The 21,201-nt window shown below is 39.0% G+C and overlaps 1 protein-coding gene across 1 annotated transcript in view; it reads right to left on the bottom strand.

Moving 5' to 3' along the window:
• The window catches only part of Vsnl1 (visinin like 1), a 119,818-nt gene extending 99,220 nt beyond the window's left edge, over nucleotides 1-20,598 (bottom strand). The window contains exon 1 of the mRNA XM_028772233.1: nucleotides 20,282-20,598. The gene's annotated coding sequence lies outside the window, so the exon portion shown is untranslated. The remainder of the gene's footprint in view (nucleotides 1-20,281) is intronic.
• Nucleotides 20,599-21,201: the final 603 nt, after the last annotated feature.

Genomic DNA, 21,201 nt, shown 5'->3' with positions numbered 1-21,201 from the left:
TGAAGGCCATCATCAGGAAGCAAACACTCATGGCTTTGATTTCTAAAGAATGCTGTAGTCTTAACATTAGCTCTGTTCTTATACCAAACAAAAGTGTTTACAGTCATGTGAAGAATATAATTTGTTTTTGTGCTGTTGAGGCAAAGCCTGGAGGTGGGGAAATCTACTGGATTATTCCCAAGGACTTGTGAATATGTGAAAATCCTGGGCCTTGGAAAATAGAGTAGTATAGTTTTCATATCATTGCGTAGTTTTCAAGCACATACAAAATATCATGGGTCTTATTAAATATGGAATTTCTTTTCCTGAGACAGAGTCTCACTCTGTAGCTCAGACTAGCATTGAATTCACAGGAATCCTCCTGCCTCAGTCTCCTGAGTGCTGGGATTACAGCTGTGATCACCATGCCTGGTCAAAACAGGAATTGATTTTATATGTTGCTGCATTGATGACAGCTGTTTGACACTATATATTCTTCCAATCAGCTATTAACATTGAGAGTCTGAAAAAGTGGACACCATATAGAAGACTGAGAAGTATAACTAAGTCATGGAAGACTAAGGACTCCAGCTAAGGACTGCCCACTGGAGAAAATCCTCAGTAGGTTGGAATTACAGCTGTAGAGCAGGTTGGGATATCACTGATCCTCTCAGCTTCGTGAAAAAGTTTTGTGTGAGCCAAATTTTGCACTCTGAAGAAAACCCATTAGAGCAGTACAAAAGTACTGTATTTTCTGGGTTAGCTTCTAGGGTGTACTTTTAAGAATCACAAATAGGGACACTATCTGAAATCACACCACTGCCATGTCCATGAATATAACCTTCCTCTTTTATTCTCTCCCATAAATACACTCCACTTTCATTCATCTCTGAATGGCTTTGAGATCTGCACAATAACAAGGTGTCATCACCTGCAAACCTGTACATTATCAATTAGCCTTTTCTAATATTATTGATCTTATCATTAAAGCCATAGTTAACTACCACCTCTAAAGCTAAAGCACGACATGATACCCACGTGCCAATATTTATATCAATAAAAGGAATACTGCCATATAAAGATCATTGTTTGAATTTCACAAGTAAAATGACTCCTAAGTTCAAAATATTTTGTGGCAAAGCTGAATTAGGACTTGAGTCTGATTACAGAGTTCGTATTTCTTTCTGTGACACTATGCTCATGGTATTAGACCAAAAAGTTGTCTAATGGCTTTAAAACATTATGTAGAAGCACATGGGTCTGAAGAATTCTGCATGATGTTCTTGTACATGGCTTTCTTCTATCCTCTCTTTAGATGATGGTATCCCTGTCCTCTGTTATGAAGCTAATGCCTGGTCCTGACATCTCTAAAAATGGAAAATCGTTCCATCTATAACCCTCACACTATGGAAGTTTGAAGTGTGTGTATTTCTCTCTCTCTCTCTCTCTCTCTCTCTCTCTCTCTCTCTCTCTCCCTCTCTCTCTCTCTCTCTCTCCCTCTCTCCCCCTCTCTCTGTGTGCATGTGTGCATGTGTACATGTGTGTGTTTGTATGTGTATGTTCATGTGTGTGCTTATGTTTAGTTCTATGTGCTCTTGTATTCTTTGCTCCGTCATCACTGTTTCTTGTAGAAAATTTACTTGGCCATATTTAACAACCCAGAGATCCACACCAAATAAGAAAGGGGAGGAGCCTATTGGGAGGAACAGACAACACAAAAATGTTTGTAGGTTTTCTTGTCTGGAAGCCATTCTGGAGGATCTCATTTCAGAGGCTGAGTATTGGTTGGAGACTGACCAACATCAATAGTTCTCTGTTACTTGGGGGCCTCCTGGGTGAGGAATAAAATGGGAGCTGCTAAATCCTGTAAAGAAGACCCACAGTCCACAATGAGAAATGAGAGAAATGCAACAGCAGTCCTCTTTCTAAGGCCTTGAGACTGTAAACAAGCATTAGACAATCCCAGGGGGGTGGAGTTGGAAACCCAAATCTCAGTGGATTTCCCAGGAATCTGGAATCTCTTATTTCAGCTGTCCACAAATAGGTCTTCCACTTGTATTTTCTTATCAACATCAAATATTTTCTTTCATGGCACTTAATTTTATTTGTAATTGGATGCTTTTTTTATTATTATTTTATACCTCCTACTAGACTGCTTTTGATGAAGGATAGTCTCATACAGATGATGAATGTTCAATAGATGTTGAAAGAACTAAAGCAGAGAGCTAGCTCTTTACGCAAAAGCTACATGGTGAACAGAAGAATAAAAGCAATGTGGAGGGAATTGAAAGCGAGCTGGTCTGATTTGAATTTCGAGCTATCACTTGCAAGCTTCAAGACTTTAGGCAAATCACTTGATTTCTGTATCCATTTCTCCACCCAGAGAAGGGAAAACATGTATTTATTTCATGGATTGCTGTTGAACATAGGTAATGTAATCTATACTTAATGTACTTGCTGGGGTCGATGGCAAAAAGATAACACTCGGAAATGGATGTTTACAAAGTTAGCATGCTTTATGACACCATCGCTTCTTCTTCCTCCTCCTTTGAGGGATTAGCTATGGGTATTTGGAACACCTGAGCATTGAAGGTGAAGGCTTGTGTGACAAGCACAGACTCCAGGTGACAAATAAACCAGGTGCATGCTTCTTTTTTTCCTGAAATATCTTCTGCAGATGCCCAGAAATTCCCACCATCATGTTCCATCTTTTAGACAAGGCTTTGGGACCATCTGGCATTCTATGATTCATTGAATGTATATTTATTAAAATTCTATAGTTGCTTAGGCATTGAAGAAGGCCCCGAATGAGTATACCATTGAATTAATTGAATATTGAGTCTCAGAACTTAAGTTTGAATATAGTCAGTCTTAGAAGTCCTATTTGCACAGCACTGTAAATAATCGTAATCATAGCTATGTGGTAGGTTCACCACATGTGAAACCTCACTTGATATCTACAGATTTGTTGAAGACTAGATTTAATCATTCATATTTTACAGGTAAAGCAGCAGATGCTGAGCAGCCAAGGAATGGTGGTGCTGGGGTTTGAACTTTTGTCATGATTCACAGTCAGAATTTGCTTTCTCCTGTGCAGTCTAGAACTCAACTACTTTTAATGGTCTAGTTGATTTGTGAAATGGTAAATGGAAGTCTTATAATTGACTTTCTTTTTATTAGATTGTACCTATAAATGACTATTCATTTGATAAACATGGTTCTATAATAACTAATACAATAATAGGAGATCCTAATAGCTAGAGTTTTACTGGCTTAGGGCCTCGATGCATAACTGGGAAGGGGATATGAATATATTAAAAATACTTGGTATGGAATTCTCAAAAATTAGTAAAAATACTCAAAAGCAAAAAGATCATCTGTAACTGCAATAGAAAGCAAGTTATGTTGACAAAAACCTATAATTCCAGGACTGGGAAATTGAGACAGAATTGTGCAGTGGAGGCCAACTTAGGTAGTATAATAGTATCTTGTCTCAAATAGATAAATGAATGTGTAAGCAAATAAATAATCTTAAATGGAATCTAAGTCATAATCCAGGTTTTCTTTAGGCTATGAAACTCACTGATCTAGAGTTGATTAAAAAAATTAAGACACATTTGCTATTATGTTTATTTGTTTGTTTATTTATTTATATTCAGGGTCTTATTATATAATTCTGGAATTTTCTGTATAATCCAGGCTAGCCTAGACCTTATGGAGGTGCCCCAGCCTCAGCCTGTCCAGTTTTGGGATTATAGCATGTGCTACTATACCTGGTTGATGCTGTTTTCAAATGGAAAGAAAGTATTAAGTTATTCTCTTTGGCCAAAATACTACCACTTTAATACTAACTTAATATCAGATCTAGTTCATTTGGCTCCTTGAAAATAGACATTTGCCACTTTATTTTAAAGAAAGGGTCTCATGTAGTTAAAGCCAGTCTTGAACTGCTTATCTGTCTGTCTCTGTCCCCCATATACATATATGCATGCACCATCATGCCAGGTTTACTGATTTTTCCTGTGTATATTTGTATATCTGGGGCTCAGCTCAATTTGTGGCATATGGAAGAAGCACATGATGTTAGCTGTATTAGTGTGAAAAGTTCCCATCCAGGAAGATTCTCTTGGGACTACCAAATCGAGACTGGGTTTGACATGAGATGCAATAAAATTTGTCACCCACTGTTTCCAAGATTTCTACTTAGATTTCTGTGTTTGTTTACTTGTTTGTTAATGAAGCTTACTTCTAAGGAGAAAAAAAACCCAGAAATTTATTTCAGTTAAAATATAAAAAAGAGTGATCTATCTTAAATCAGATGGATATTTCCCCTAGGGCTTTATAGCTATAAATCTTTGAGAGAAAGTTAAAGCAAGCCTGGGTTTACTGAGTAATTCAAAGGCTGATTGTGAGGCTCATCCCTCTTCAGTGGAGCCTCTTCTTGCAATCAACACACAGACAAAGTGTAGTGAACAAGAGACTTTATCATACCCTTTTCCACAATTCTCATGATCCATGTGGAAGAGGGAGTAGGAAGACTTTAAAGAGCTAGAGGTATGGCTTCAAGGAAGCAGTATTTTTTGAGACATAACATGTCAGACAATATACAAACTCATAATGACCATGACAGCATGTATAAGACTTGTATGTGCTTAAGTCAGACAAAACCTCAGCACAGAGGAGGGCTGAGAGCACAAAGTCTCACTCCTAACCTAGAACCTATTTGAAGGTAGTAGCTGCTAGGGCAGGAAAAAAAAATCCATTTTCTTTAATGGATTATAAACTGTTATAAACACTGTTATATAAACTATGTTCCAGGGTAAGTCCCAGGAGTAGTTGGCAAACATAAAGTGGACTCTGTGGTTGTTTTGTTTTGGTGATTCTATTGTTGTTTTTGTTTGCTTTGCTTTGTTATTAAAGAGAGAAAGAAAACAAAGTTGGGCAAAGAAGGAAGTAGGGAAGGATCTGGGAGGAGTTGGGGGAGGGGAAAGAATAACCAAAATGTATTGCATAAAATTCTCAAAGAATAAGTAAAAACATTTTAAAAATTACAAGTAGCCAATATTAATTTTACTAAAAACAACTAATGATATAGTAATAATTATTAAGTAGCAATAAAAGATTAGGCTTCTGCCAAGCATATAGTGCATATTATTTTTATCTTAAATATAACATTGAGAAACTAAGTTACATTTTACAATGTAATGAATTTTACAATGTAATGTGAAGACTGGTGTCCAGAAAGACTAAATCATTTTGCATGAGACCACATACACATTAAGTGTTAGGGTCAACTTAAACTTGTTTCTAACATATACTTAAATTTCTTCTCCAATGCATTGATATTTGATCATTAAGATTTTCTTATTCAGAATTTCTATTTTATACCTTAAACCGAACCACTGAAGAATGAATGGCTTTGCCCAAATTTGTAAAATAAAAAGCTAGCTCAGGCATGAATCAGATTGGCTCTTGTTCAAGTGAGAAATATTCCCCATAGGCTTAGGCATTTGAATACTTGGCACGCAGTTGGTGGCACTGTTTGGAGAGGCTATGGGGGAGATGTGACCTTGCTGTAGAAAGTCTGTCATTGGGGGGTGGGCTCCTGTATTAAAGCCTTTCTCTGCTTTCAGTTCACTTTCTGCTTTATGCTTGTAAGTGAAGATGCAAATGAACCTTCAGCTTCCTGTTTCTGCTGCCATACCTCCTGCCTGCCATTATGGACTCTCCCTCTGTAGCTATAGGGCAAAATAGACTTTCTTCCTCAAGTTGCCTTTTGGCACAGTGTTTTATTACTGTGCCAATACACAAAAGGAACCAACACAGTCTTTGTTTATTTTCTATCAGCTTACCTCTCAGATATAATTGTAGCCTCTGATCACAATATATAATGACATACACTAATTTTAAATGTTTAATTGGTATGAGGTTCGACATACTTTAAATATTGCAGTGTTTCTGAATTTGAGATAATTTTAAAGCCATAGGCTTCCTCTTTATGTGGGGAATGCTGTAGAGCTTGAAACACGTTGGTGGGGAAGACTGAGAGCCATTAGTCATTAGCCACTTTGGCACAACTGTGGTCCAGAAACAAAATGGGAGTGCTCTCCAAGGATCAGTAGCCAAAGCACTCCAAGAAGTTTCTTCAAGCGTCTTGGACCACTCTTACGATTTTTCCCCTTTTCCTCTTCAGAATGGAAATCAGAATTCATTGAAAACCTTACATATGCCAGAGGCTGTCCTAAGCATTTCCAAATACACAGTAGTAGTCCTTGCTATTAATCTCAGGGTGTAATTTTTGTATTCCAAAGCTTATGGAACTTGTTCAGAATAACTGGGCCATATATATGGCCAAAACTTACCTACCTACACTGTTATTTCTCTCTGTTGAAAAGCAATTTTGTTTTGGATAAAATAGGCTGCTGACTGTTCACTACTTGGGATGTGTAGACTCTACTTGAATTTTGATTCACATAGCCCATATGGGTACTAATAAGATTTGTATTAGTCACTCTTCTCATGCTTGTGGCAAATTACACCATGAAAATAATTTGATTAAGAGTTACTTTGTCTCTCTGGTAGAAGGTACAGTCAGGCCCTCATGGCAGGAAAGGCATCGTGATAGGAATGGAAGGTGGTTGGTCACACCCCATCACAGATGGAAAATTGGGAGAGATGAATGTTGGTGCTCCTCAAGGTTTTTTGCCTTCTCTTTTCTTTGTATTGAGTGTTGGACCCACCTTCACAAGATGGTGGTGTCTACATTCACAGTGGATCTTCTCTTCTCAGTTAATTTCTCTCGAGTGCCTTTATAGACATGCCCAGAGATGTGTCTTCTAGGTGATCCTAAACTGAGACGATTTGACTATGAAGCTGAATCACGAGATTAAAGCAGTAAAGGGATATTTGAAGACATCAAATGTCTTCAAATAATGTTTTCTTTGTTAAAAGTGCTGTTAATGTTTTAAGGAGACCATAAAGATATACATTTAAATATTCATATGTGAAATTATAGCATGGCTTAATGCATTGAAACTAATACATTCGAGGGGATGGATAGAGAGTGCTGAATGGTAAATTAAGTGTTCTTGATAGTTATCCTTAGAGCCAGTAAGGGCACATGGAGATTTTTAATATCATTTTCTGTTACTATGTATACTTTCAACATAATAAAAAAAATACCTCTGTTGTATGATTGGGGATTGGATAGAGAGAGGGCCTTGGGTTTGAATAAGTCTTCCATTGAGTAGGTATGTCAACCTAGACAACGTGTTTTCTTCATGAGACACACTTTCTCAGTTATAGAATGAAGCTTACCTTAAAATACTTACGTGATAGATCTGTAGGGGTAGAATCAAGGAAGCCATGTGCAGAAATAGAAATACTCAGCACAATTGCTGGCACAAGATAAGTTCTTTACAAAATAGCTGACTAATATTACAAGGTACAAATGACTTCTGATTTCATTTCTCTCCAAATGTGGCCCAAGGAAAGCTTCCAATAGTCACATGAATTGGTCATGGCTCACAGCCAACAATGAATGATAGAAACCTTCTATGTGCACTGTCTTTTACCAACACCTCTTAGGAAGAAAGTTAATTTTCTAAGTTTACCCTGTGTTCTAGGTAACCTCAGTCTGGGTTTTTTTCCTCTGATGATTACCCATTCCAGTTCACATGGCAGCTTTTAATATCCAAACAGCAATTCTGGCCATGTTGTTATGTCCTATGAATCATACACCATTTTGTCTTATTCCTTAAAGCCAAAACCAGTTTATATAATGGGTTTGCTATGTACTTTTACTCTTTCATTATCGTTTCAAACATGTCCTACCAGGTTTTCCTTTCCTATCCTATGGTAGTATTTTGGACTAGTCTGTATTTATATTAAAATGTTTTTCATTACAATTTTGTACATATATGTGTATTGGGGAAGGGCCATGGGGATTGAACTCAGGTTATCAGGTTTAGCAGTGAGTGCCTTCATCCACTAGCCATCTTGTTGGCTCCTGATCTAGGACTTTTCAGGTTACTTTGGAGGTATCAGAAAAGTGGTTGTTTCTAGAAATTACAAACTTACTAAAGTTATACTAATCCTTGAGACATAAATTTCTGCTTTGTATCCAGTTTGGTTTCTTTTCTTTTTTTTAATTTTTGGCATAATTTTATTTGTTTTTGGTTTTCTGAGACACTGTCTCATTCTGTAGTTCCAGCTGGCCTTGAATTCACTATATAGATGAGGCAGTATTTAGCAGAGTCTTTCTGTCTCTGACTCCTGACAGGTGTGCACTATCGTGTGTGCTTTAAAGGTGTGCACCACCACATCTGCCTCCCAACCAGTTTTGATATAGTCATGAAGAAGAAATAGAAATGGGCCTTGCTCTCTTCTGCCACTTGTTCTGGACAGGAGGTGAGGGAAGAGGCTGACACAGGAAACAGGCAAGACCTTAAGCGAGTAGTTCCATAGCATCCTGGACATTAGTGTCCTTAGAGTCAGATCCATGCTATTTCTTACTGTTCTGAGATGTTTAAGGAATAACACACACCTGAATGAGGGGCAATGCATAATCAATTTACTAATAACTCCTATTCTACTGATGTCTGGTGACATGTCACCTAAAGGAGCCAGGTGCTTATCAGATGTAGTTTCTTTTCTCTAGTATTTTCCAATTTTGTAGGAGAAAAGCTATAAGCACAGTGATTATAGCATGTGCCCAGCTCTACCAAGAGTAGACAGAGATGCTTTTGGCTAGCAAGCCTAGACTAGGGTTCCTAAGAAAGGATTAAATTTTGATTATTGGTGCTGTAGATAGCTCAGGAGCAGCAATTTCCATTGTCCTCAAAAGAAACATGTCCTGACTGCATTAGGAGGCACAGAGCTGGACTACAACAGATTCTCTGTGGGTGTGGGCATCTATGGGGCTTTTTGTTTCTTTTGGAAGCCATGGTGTCCTTGTATGGTTTATGTTCATATTTACATGCTAAATTCAAGAGAAGAACGAGCAATGTGAGCTTTAAGCCTCTTACCTCAGTGGGCTGAAAATCCTATTTCTAAATAGACCCTAGTAGAACTAGCCTGTGGGCATGAAACACGGCTGCCTTTCTTCCCACAAAAGCCTCTCTATAAGAAGAGGCTCCTACTAGGTAGGACATGATTGTGGACTCAGGTTTTTCAGCCATATAGGAAATCTCATAGAGATAATGTAGATACTTCTTAAACATTTGGTAGTTAGGGTTTCCTGTCAACTTTTAATTAGTCTTTCTTCTTCAGACATGTATGAATGTTTTGTCTTCATGTATTTCTGTGCTATGTGTGTGCTTCATTCCTGTGGAGGTCAGAAGAGGGCACAGGATTCTCAGAGTGGATTTCTCCTTCCTTCCTTCTTTTCTCTCTCTCTCTCTCTCTCTTTTCTTCCTTCCTTCCTTAGGTTTCTCTGCGTAGCCATGGCTGGAACTCCCTCTGTAGATCAGATTAGCCTTGAACTCAGAGATCCACTTGACTCTGCCTGTGAGTGCTGGATTAAAGTTTTATGCCACCAGGCCTGCTATTTCATTCAAAGGCATAAAACAAACAAACAAACAAACAAACAAGACCAAAACAAAATCAAAAAGAGGAAGGCCTGGTTGAAGCTATGTGACATTCATCTATGTATATACATATACATACACATACACATACACATACACATACACATACACATACATATACATATATGTCCATATACTATGTATATATACTATGTAGTCTATCTATGGACCTGCAGTTGGGGTGGACAGGGGAAAGAAAGACTGATTTTTAGCAGATATAATCTCCATGTAGAATTTTCCACAAGATCAGTGTCTTGATTCTTGAGTTACCTTTTAAAAAACCAAGGTTAAACTAAGATTCTAAAGCCAAGTGATAATAATAATTTCCTTTTCTTCACAGGGTACAATGTGTAGAGTATATTCACAAATGTATCCATCTCTCACTAATCCCTAATTAATCAGGCTGGGTCAAATTCTTCACTGGGTGAAATTAAAATTCAGAGAAGTGAAGTTACTTTTCCAAGGCTGCACCCTGTGGTGCCCAGAGTATAGCTTTCACATCCGAAAGACATTTCTAATTAGTCCTGTAATTAGTCCTGACCCAATGCTATCTTTACCCCATAGTTCACCTTCTGGTCTCAATAAAGCAAGTTTCCTGGCTGAGTTCTTCAGAAACAAAACAAAAAGTTAATAAGCACATTCTAATCTAAGATCCCTTTGCAAACAGCCTTAGAAATATAGTTCCACAAAGCTTAGTAGACACAGTGGCCTTGATCACAGGACCAAATACACTTATGATTAATATAAAAATTTGAACTGTGAGTAGGTATGGATTGCAGTAGATCATTTCTTCTCCAGAAATTTTTCTAGAGAAGTCTTCGAGGAAAAGTAACCATCAAAGTTTTGAAAAAGTATCCTCAAGAATTAAGTCTATTATGTCCTTACTACCAGCTTTTCATCGCCACTTCCAACTACGCAAAATGGGAACCTTTCAAATAGACACCATCTTAATGGGATTCTTACAAGCACTGATTTGTTATATATCAATTGCTCTAAAATAGCTTTTAATATTTACTGATTTTTATTTTATGCATGTAAGTGCTGCCTGAATGTATGTATGTATGTGTACCATGTTCATGCTTAGTGCCCATTGGGGTCAGAAGAGGGGAATAGATCCCTTGGAGATGGAGTGGCTATGGGCAATTGTGAATTACCATGTGAACTAAACCTGAATCTCCTACAAGTGCAGTAAGTTGTCTTAATAGATACCTCTTCAGCCCCTTCTCTAAAATTTGTTTTGCTTAAAAATTTAGTAAATAATCTGCAGTGGAGATACTGCTGGTGTATCATGTGTGTATGTGTTAACCTACCTCTATGTGTGTATGTTTCTCTGTGACCTATTCTGCATGCATCATTATGGCCTTCATTTATGCCATTTTCTTGATATTATTTCATAGGCATTTCCTTGATGGACAAAGCATATGCAAGCGACTGAGACAGACCTGGCACAGGGCGTGAAGTATGGTGCTTTCTGCAGTGTTGTACGGGTGTGAGAGGCACCTTGGAAGAAACCACGAAGAAAGACAAGATACTACTAAATACACCAGCGTGCCACTGGAGTGGGAGATGACTGGCATCAGTTGAATGTTACTCTCCTGAAACTTTGGAGTCTGTAGTACAAAATATGCCTTAATAAAAGAGATTTTTCTTTTCCCAAATGGATGCAAAAACACAGCTTTAAGCTAGGACACTAGTTGTGTTAGCACGGTTTTCCTAACGTTGCACTCATGACACTACCTGGCACTTGTATGTGTTAACTATAATTTTGCTCTCAGCCGGGCTCAGTAGGTCAAACATACTTGAAAAAATACAGCAGAACACACCTATGTGAGAGTGGGAGAAATAATGAAATTCAGACTGAGAAGGTGGGCAGGAAGGAGAGAGATGGGGGCAAAGGTCTGCACGGGGAGGGATTGTTTACTAGGTGCTAACTATTGCAGTTGCTATACGGACATTTGTAGGGTTGACCTCAGCACTCTTATAAGATAATTTTAAATCCTCTGGTTTTTTTTTTTTTAAAGTAAGAAAGTCAACACAAAAGATTGGAACCAGAAATCCACTTCATACTCATCTTGTACTTCTTGTACTATGTATGGAAGCCTCGAAAGGAAGGACCAACATTTGTCAACCTCAAGGGAGAAAAAGATGTTCCTTGTGTCTGCAGGCTAGAAATCACTTAAATGCCCCAGTAAATAGAGGAAGAATTAGAAGAAAGGGGAAGCAGCTCTTAGAACTGTTAAAAACAGTAAGGTTATGGTGTGTGTGTGTGTGTGTGTGTGTGTGTGTGTGTGTGTGTAGAAAATATGCAAATAGGTTTTTGGTTTAATAGGAAAAAGCTGCGTGGATTTTCTTTTAAACTGTAAAAGCCCTGAGAGAAAAGAATGAAAGAGTAGAATCTAAACGTCTCCTCCTACAGATATAGGTTGAAAGATTAGTCATGGGGTGAGTTGGAGTAATGGGGTGGGTGTGGAGGGTGTGTTTCAGAAGGTAGTGAAGGATAGCAGTATTGGAGTATACCATTTAATCCTTTCACAAGGCAGGGCTCCTGAGCTGTTTTTACTAAATTCAGTCTAGGATGGTGAGGGAGGCCAGGTTATTTACCTACATAGAATAATAATCCATAGATGAACTTCAAATGCATTCAGTAAGGAAACAAATGATGCTGTCTTTGCAGTTCTCAGCTATATATAGGAATTATATAGTGGGGTGATGAAGAGGAAATAAAGAGGGTGCATCTAAAGAAGGACTGAGAGAAACTGGGGCTTTGAGGTTTTCATAATGGCATTTCTTTCTGAGATTCTCCTCCTATGCCTCGAAATCAATTTTGTTCTTTCTTTCTTTCTTTTAAAGACAGTATGTCATGTAGCCCAGGCTGGCCTTGAGCTACTAAGCCTCATATCTCCATTTCCCACATACTGTGTTACAGGTGTATGTTCTCATGGCTGGACTATGCCAGCTTCTTGTTTCACTTGACTTACTGAACTTCGTCTGTCTTCTTTTCTACTAGGTATGACTCTTGAGGGTCGTCACAGTATCTTATTTGAGGATGTTCTACAGTTAACTAAATGTTGCTATGGTGACCAAAATTGCATTGATTCTCAATGAAAAGGATGCTTTCAAAGGGTATCTATCATTGGTTACATATTTTCAGCAATGAGCCCTTCTGTTATATACATGGGCTATTTTGTATTCAAGAGGGCTGTAAATTACTACAGAAAATGAGTCCAAGAGATTAACTAATCGATAGAAGGTCATAGACCCAATAAAATATTGGGCTTCATCTGGCTGCATCTGGCTTGAAAATTTTCTTTTATTATATTTTGAGACAAAGACCTACTAGGTTGTTTAAGCTGGCTCTGATTGTATTCTGTAGCCACATGAGGTTGTGTGTGTGTGTGTGTATGTGTGTGTGTGTTTGTGTGTGTATGTGTCTGAATGTGTTCATGGATGTATGCTGACACATGTGTGTTTCTGTGATTGTGTGTGTATATGTGTGTGTGTGTGTGATCCAGAGGTTGATGTTGGTGTGTTCCTAAATTCCTCTCTATTTTATATAACAAGTACTTTCCTGAGCCATCTCCAGGCTTTGAGCTTGTGGCCTTTCTTCCTTAGTTTCTCAAGTTGTTGAGATTATATGCTTGGGCTACCATACCCTCTTGAATATTTTTGATTATATTTCTTGTCATTTTTTAAAGCCAAGTAAAGTATTAGTGAGGAGTTTCCCCAAAACTGCCTAAACTGATGGATGATTAAATGGTTGGTTTTCATCTACCGTGGAGATCTGAGTACTTACATGATCCTTTAAGGAAAAACTAACAATTTTATATCAGCAAATTAAACTGATTTCACATTTTAGCTTTTCATAAAATTTCCTACGTGAGAAAGAAAACAAACATCAAACTCTTTATGTAAAAATTACAGAAAGATTTGAAATTTTGAAATGAGCTAAGTTTTTCATGACCTCCACAAACATAATTAAATTTCAACAAGCAGAAGTTTCCACTGAAGAGTCAGATGTGAACAATACCAGATGATGCTTAAAAATAAAATATTACATTAATAAGCATTTCAACACTATTAATAATGCTTGATTAGTCATCCTTGGGGTATTTCACTTATAATTTAAATACTGGATCTCAAGAAATCAGAAACAAGCATATACATGCAACAAATTAATACAACTAGTGCCAAATCTAAAACACCAGAGAATCCTGTAGCAGAAAGCCTACTGTTTAAGAAACCACCAACTTTAAAAATCATTCCAACATACAAAACAATATAAATATAAGAGTCTTATTTTTGACTTAATGAAATTTTACCTAGATTTTGAAATGCATTCAACCTGTTAACAATGTAGAAAAAAGAATCTATTTACACCCAGCTCTTTAAAAATTTTGGGTTTTTCAGAGCCTAAGGCATAGTGAGTAAACAGAAGTAGCTTCTACTTTCAGGAAGGTACTTCCATGAGCAATAATTGAGAAAAATAAAGTTTTGTTTATGGGCTTATAATAACTGGTAATATTTTCAACTGATCTGTTAACATTGTATTTCATAAGAAATAGTTTAAAAAATAATTAGTTTTTTTTTCTAGACAAGATTTATCTGTATAGCTCTGACTGTCTTGGAACTCTGTAGACCAGACTGGTCTGAAACTCAGTGATCCATCTACCTTTGCCCCCTGAGGGCTAGAATTAAAGGTGTGTACCACCACCGTCTGGCTTTAAGATGAAATATCTTTAATTAAAAGAGACCCAATTTCTATTTTTAAAAAGGCTAGCAATTATTGTATTATCTATCTTGAGATCGAGAGCTACTTGGTAGACGAGAGCACTCTAGGTCTTAATTGTAATTTGAACAAAACAGTGTAAAATGTTCACCCAGACATTATTCAACAAGTCATGGGAAATGATGGTCATTATTATATGCTTTATCAAAAGTAAACAATCGGTGGTTACATATTAGATCATCTCTGTAAGGTTGGTACTGATGCAAGGCAATGGAGACACCCAGAAAAAGAAACTTACCTGGTTTGTGTGCATTAAGGGAGCTCACGATTATAGAGCATCTGTGTAATGTATTCACAGGCCCCTTATTAAAGCATCAAATCTCCTTGAAGATTCTCAAGTAATTTGCTATTCCATTTTTTGGTTCATTCATTAAGTAGTTTTTAATGCATCATCAAGATCCTTCACCTAGTAAAGTTCTCAATGAATCGAACCAGGAAAGCAAAGCCATCATTAGAAACAAACCATAAATGGGAAATGCAATGTTGTAGTCCCTTCACAGTGGGAACACACTAACATAATTTGGTAGCTTCAAATACCACAATCTAAATAAATGCAGTGCATAGCTTTTATTGTCTAGGTTTATCTTTCCTTGATAACTTGTCAATGTCAAGTCTAGTATATAAACAAATAATCTTTCTGCTTATTAATAAGCAGTTTTTATACTATTTTATTATATTTTATTGGTATCCCTTAGAAACTTGTTTGTTTTCTAATGAGAGCCATAAATGGCATTGATCCAGATGGGAAGGGAAGGGGAGAGGAATTGGGAGATGTAGAGGGAGGGGAAACTGTAATTAGGAATATACTGTGTGAGAAAAAAAAACCATTTTCAATAAAAGAAACATCAATAAAAGAGTGGACTGGCATGTTACTCTTGTCCTTTCAGTTGGGAGCCTAGCTTTTAATGACTGAGCAGTCTCTCTAGCCCAGCATTCTACTTAAAAAAATAAACTGATGTAATATTTTACATATTTACTAAAAGTAAATTGTATTCTTTAGTATATAGTATTTAATTTTAGTAAAAATGTATTAAATTATGTGTGTGTGTGTGTGTGTGTGTGTGTGTGCATGTGTGTGATGCTTATCTTCCTGTCTGTGTTCATGTGTTATGCACGTGAAGGTACATGTGTTTAGGAGCACATGTGCATGTGGATATCATGTTGACATTGAATGTCTTCCTCTATTGCCCTCCACCTTCTTTTTTGAGACAGGACCATTCACTGATCCCAGAGTTCACTGACTAAGCTTGCTGGTCAGTCAGCTTCAGAGATCTGCCTGTCTCTGCCCTCATCATTGCTAAGGTGACGGATGTACACTACTCTACCTGGCTTTCATATGGGTGCTAAGGATTCAACTCGGGTCTTACGCTTCTGCAGCAGGCACTTTACCAACTGAATCATCTCCCCAGTTCCCTCAAAGATACTTAAAACAGAATTAGTCTTAATTCTGTATGGCCTTTATAGAAATTATTTACTTACTTTAAGTGAAAGTTACAAGCAAATATTTAATTAACAGATATTAGACTTTCTGGTATGAAATATATGTAGATATTGTAGAAATACTATAAAGCTTGCTAAAACCATGATTTCATACTGTTTATAAAGTCTTAAAGGTTATAATTTTCCTTAAATACCATCGACATTATTTATGTTGGAGGAATGGACTAGATAACTATGAGGGAGATAGAAACAGCAATTGTTCATCCGCATTACAGTTTTTTTTTTTAGAATTAGTGATATACCTATTATATATAGCTGAGATAGACAATGTCTATTTAAACCTTAGATTTGTCGAATGTGTTCCCTTCTATGTCTGTATGCATGCATGTGTGAGTGTATATGTCTGTGCTCATATTTATGGAAGTCTTGGAAGCCATAAATCGAACTGGATCTACCTTGGTTTTTGTTGTTTTTGTTGTTTGTTTTTGTTTTTGAGATAGAGCCTCTCACTGGGATCTGATGCTCTCTTATTAGGCCAAGACAGTAAGTCAGTGAGCTGCAAGGAGCAGCCTGTCTCTGCTACCCCAGTACTGAGATTATAAGCATATACCATTATACCCAGGGTTTCATGCAGGTATTAGGGTTTGAATGTGGAGTGTCGTATTTGCATGCAAAGACTTCACCAACTGAACCACTCCTAAGCCCCAATGAATTCAATTCTCTCTATAAAAACAATCGTCTTACATTCCAATAATCACAAATCTGAGGTGCACAGAAACCACTCTGTACAATGAAAATGACCGTTTGGAATTACAATAACATACTGGGATTAGCAATAAGAAATTACACATTTGCTACTGATATTGATGCTGTAAGCCATCCTGCAAAACTCCTTTGGGAGTCCCTCTGAGCTGTTCAGAATCTACATGTGTATGCAGTTCCACTAAACACAACCCTTCTGATCATGCTATTCTATACAGAAAATCCTGTACAGAAAGGATATTAATATTCCTGGGCATATTCTTCAATTACAGAACATGCTCACATATAACCAACTAAAGCAAGACCCTCAGCGGCCACAAGTCTCTGGGTCTCTATTAAGGCTACCTGGTATCCAGAACAGCCTGGGACAAAACTGCAACATCACAACTAATTAACTGAAAACATATATATATATATATATATATATATATATATATATATATATATATTTATTAATGAACAGAACACATCCAAGACAGAGGTCATTCATTCCCTTTTAGAAGATGTTTATCAGGAAGGGAGGGGTAACATTATGCTGTCAATTGGTGCATATTCTAGAAACCCTTGCTACCTCAGATTAAACAATACCTAAGATTGTTTTGCTCCTTTTGTGAATGGAAAAGCACCACCAAGGCCTTCCTCTGCCCTGCTCTATACTGCATAGCCCTACCCCCATGCTTCATCATTTGGGGAATAGGAATAGCTGGCATTGCCTCCTGGGGACATTTGTGCTGGCTGTAGCTGTCTTCCCGAGTGTCTGAGAGATTATATTTTTGGAGAAAGAACAGGAGGGCCAAGATTATCTTTTAACGACATGGAACTGTGTGTAGGCACTCTAGAAATATTTTTATGGATGAAAAGAAAAAAATGAGAAAATTGGGGGGGGTGAGAAAGCAAAGGATAAGGAAAAGACGAGAAAAGGCAGGGGAAAGGGAAGAAGCGGGCCATATAGGTGCCATAGCTGTAGTTCAGCTGACAAGTGAAGAAAGCTGTGCAAGAAGAAAGAAGAACACATCACCCGAAAGAAAAGCTGTGTGCGTATGTATGCTTGAAAAGCTCCAAAGGCATCGTGAAGCCTCATTACCCTCCTCTCTAACCCCACCAAGCATTCTCCCAATAGCCTTTCTGCCCCACCCCACTGCAGGTGACTTCCCCTGGAGGATTTCCATACAGCCTGGAGATGCACATCTTTGATTTGGCTTCTGTCTTCCAGGAGCCGGGGGAGTTGGCAGAGTCCACTGTATGTTTATCCTGCAGCTTCTTTGCTCCACAGCATCCTCATTCCTGCAGCTGCAGCAGCTTGGGAGGAGGCTAGACTGGCAGAGGGGTGGGGATGGCACCTGCAGTATCTCTGTAGCCTGGAGCCCCCGAGGGATTCTGGGAGTGGATCCAGGCAGGTTTCATACAGGAACTACCCTTGCCTCTGGTTTGCTGATGACTCCCAGAAACACTAAAGGTCTTAAATAAATTGATTGAGATGCACAGGACACCAGGGAGAGCAGACTAAAAATTATAAAGAAAACAAACATAACCCAATGAGGTGGTTTTTATTAGAGGTGAGGGGCGATAGGAAAGAGGCAAAGGAGAGTGTAAAAGCCCCTCCTCACCCAGGAAGACCATCTCACACCATATGCAAAACATAAGGCATATATATCTGAAGACTACAGCAGTATCGCTGAGGATGCTGAACACTGCGAGGAGAAGAAAATATTTGCACTTAACGTGACTTTTTAATTGTCCCATAGACCAGAAGTTAATTGTTTTTTTTTTTTTATCTAGTTGCATGGCTCTGGGCCTCATTTCCAAATCTGTAAGACAAGAGCTTTAGAATAGATGCTGTATAAAGGACTCTGTGTTATGTGAGCCTCTATACCTGTCAGTCCAGGAGCCAGAGAATCTAAGACCCAGCATCAACGATCTCTAATATGTGACTCCCCCATTTCCTCTGCTGCCTATTTATCAATGCAGGGCAACATATACACCGGTCACCGAACCGATGCCAACTCAGTGATGGCAACGGGGTATGGCTCAAATGTGACCACGATTGGTCTTTCTGCCCTGGCGTAAGGAAGAGGAAAGGCTTTGGATTTCCAGGGAGAGGCTATTCTCGAATTTTCTATCCCAAATTGTATGCATTGAAATAAATCACACTTTTTTTTTTGAGGGGTTGAAAATGGCTGGACCGATCAAACCATCAAAAGATGTGCAAACTGTTTTTTATTTTTTTCTCCTGATTAGGGGCACATTTATTTATTTTCATCCCAGAGATCAGATTGACTTTTCTGTGGAAATCCAGTACACAGCAGCCCCTCTTCTCTTGTCTGCCTCAGACCATTCTGCCAATCTGTTTCAGTGCAGCACTTCTCTGGGGTTATTTAGCCCTCCAGTCTTGGTGAGAGGACACTGGTAAGGTCTACAGTGATGCAGACCCCACCCCCATGCCACATGCAGATGGAGACACTTTAAATGATAATGGGCTAAAATGAGTTTGCACAAGTTTCATTTTAAATTTGTCTTAGCCTAGAATTCTTTTAAATTAAGAACAAAATATGTAGAAATAAAACTCCCTGGCTTCTCGTGCCTTCAAGTGGGACGTGGCTCACAGACTGTGTACTCTGTGCCTTCCACACCCACCAGCAATTCCATCTCATTTTAGTCTCCAAAATATGGACAGGAGGGCAACTCTGGAAAAATGGATTCCCACTCTGGCATCTCACTGAGTACATTCGTGCAGAGATGAGCTCTCTCCCTCTCCTTGCCTGTGAGAAACATCCCCGCATCTCTACCCCCTCCCCTTACATATTCTCACACCCTGGAGGGTATTCTTCGGTAATCTGTTTTTACTCCCCAAACAGGGTTTGACCTTGTGAAGACCCCTCTTCCACTTTCCGAGCTAGGAACAACCTAATTTAAGTTAAAAACACAGAACGACCTTTTCTCCTTTAAAGCAACATTACCAAATGCAACATGCCAAGGGGTGCAGTTCCCAGCCCTGCATTCTGGAATGCGAATGCGGAATGCAGTGTCAGGTAGCTAGTTAGGTCCTCATCCAGCCACTCTCGACACAGCTCAAAATCAAAGATGCTATAGAGCAGCTTTCTTTTTCTTAACTATTCATCATTGCGACGAATAGAGAAAAGAAAAAGAAAACAGCATTTTCCAAGTACTAAGCAATATACTTGGGCGCCTAACTCCTTGGGTTTTAAACACTAGCATCCTGCATAGCAACCAATGGTGATGCCCACACCAGCCTCGTCCACTCAGTTTTACTTAGCAAACACCTTTTGTGCTTCTCCACCGCGAAAAAAAAAATGGTGCACCAATCCCACATATGACAGGTTGGTACTTAACTGCAACTGCCCAATAGTTTTATCAGCAACTGGGAAACTTCACAATCGTTTAATTAGCTACTTAAGTCCGTTTAAGGAAATCCACCTATTTGTAGTCTTATACTAAAAAAGCACCTAGTCTCACCTGTCTTAAATCTAGCCTAAGTCCTCTGAACACGCCGCATATAAACACTCCTTCCCCCACTGCATTATCCCAAAAGGTCCCCTATGAACTAGCAGCACATTCCGACCCACTAACGTTAACCAAGGCAACTGTCACCATGTATTTAGTAGCATCTATGCAAAGCAAAATATGCGACAATAGCCAAAGCATCTCTTGACAATCGGCTGCGCTACACATGCAAAATGCAACGAAGAAGATTATATTTTCCACTTACAGTTATAGCGCTGTGCACCGTCACTTAAGGAAAATGAGAAAACTCAACAGTTCTTTCAAAAATATATATATTTAATTCAGGCTGACGGCTAAACCGTCTCTGTGAGTGGGTCTCTCTCTCTCTCTCTCTCTCTCTCGCTCGCTCCTTTTCTAGGAGCTCCGGGCTGCTTAAATCCCTCTCGGATTGCGCCTTGCAAGCCCAGCGGCCGCTGCTGCAACACGCTCGGGTGAATCTCTGCTGCAGATTGGGAATCCCATAGAAAACCTAGGGTCCCTGGAGCTGCGTGCGCAAGCGCGCGAGCCTCCACCTCTCTACTCCCCCCGCCCCCTCGTTTCTCTCTCCACCCTCCTCCCGCCGCTCTGCAGCCCAGCCTGGAGAGTTGTGACCAAAAGCCGCTTGGCGATGGCGCATGCTCAGATGCAGGGCTCAGAGTTTTTTGCAGATTCCTAGGCTCTGGTTTTTAGCAGACACTCTAAAGGAGATTGGGAAAAGGAGCCCGGTTACCTCTAGCCCCTGCACCAGGATGGGCAGGAGGTGGGGCGGATGGTATTCATTCACCACGCCCTGAGATTCTGGGGCCAAGTGACTGAAAGCTATGCCAGCGGAGACAAGAACACGTGGGCTTGTTTTCCCCTCCGCTCTTAGTTCTAGTATGGCCTTTGGCCACCTCTTGTCACACTGTAAGATGATGGGAGCTGTAGAAATCGCAGGAAAAGGCTTCCAGACGGGCCCTGAGCACCAGTCCTTGCACCACAGAGAGAATGACTGGAGAATGCGAGCCAAGTTCTTGGTGGTGGCTGGGTCTTGTAGGAGCAATGTGAGTTAAAGAGAGCTGGGCTCGGTTTCTGAACCTTGGTGTTTATCAACGAAAAGCTGAAAAGAGCCATCTTTATACACAAAGCACATACGTACTGGGCAAG

The sequence above is a fragment of the Grammomys surdaster genome, unplaced genomic scaffold, assembly GCF_004785775.1.
Source record: "Grammomys surdaster isolate TR1022 unplaced genomic scaffold, NIH_TR_1.0 212, whole genome shotgun sequence".
NCBI classification, from domain to species: Eukaryota; Metazoa; Chordata; class Mammalia; order Rodentia; family Muridae; genus Grammomys; species Grammomys surdaster.
This window is presented reverse-complemented; position numbering and strand designations above follow the sequence as displayed.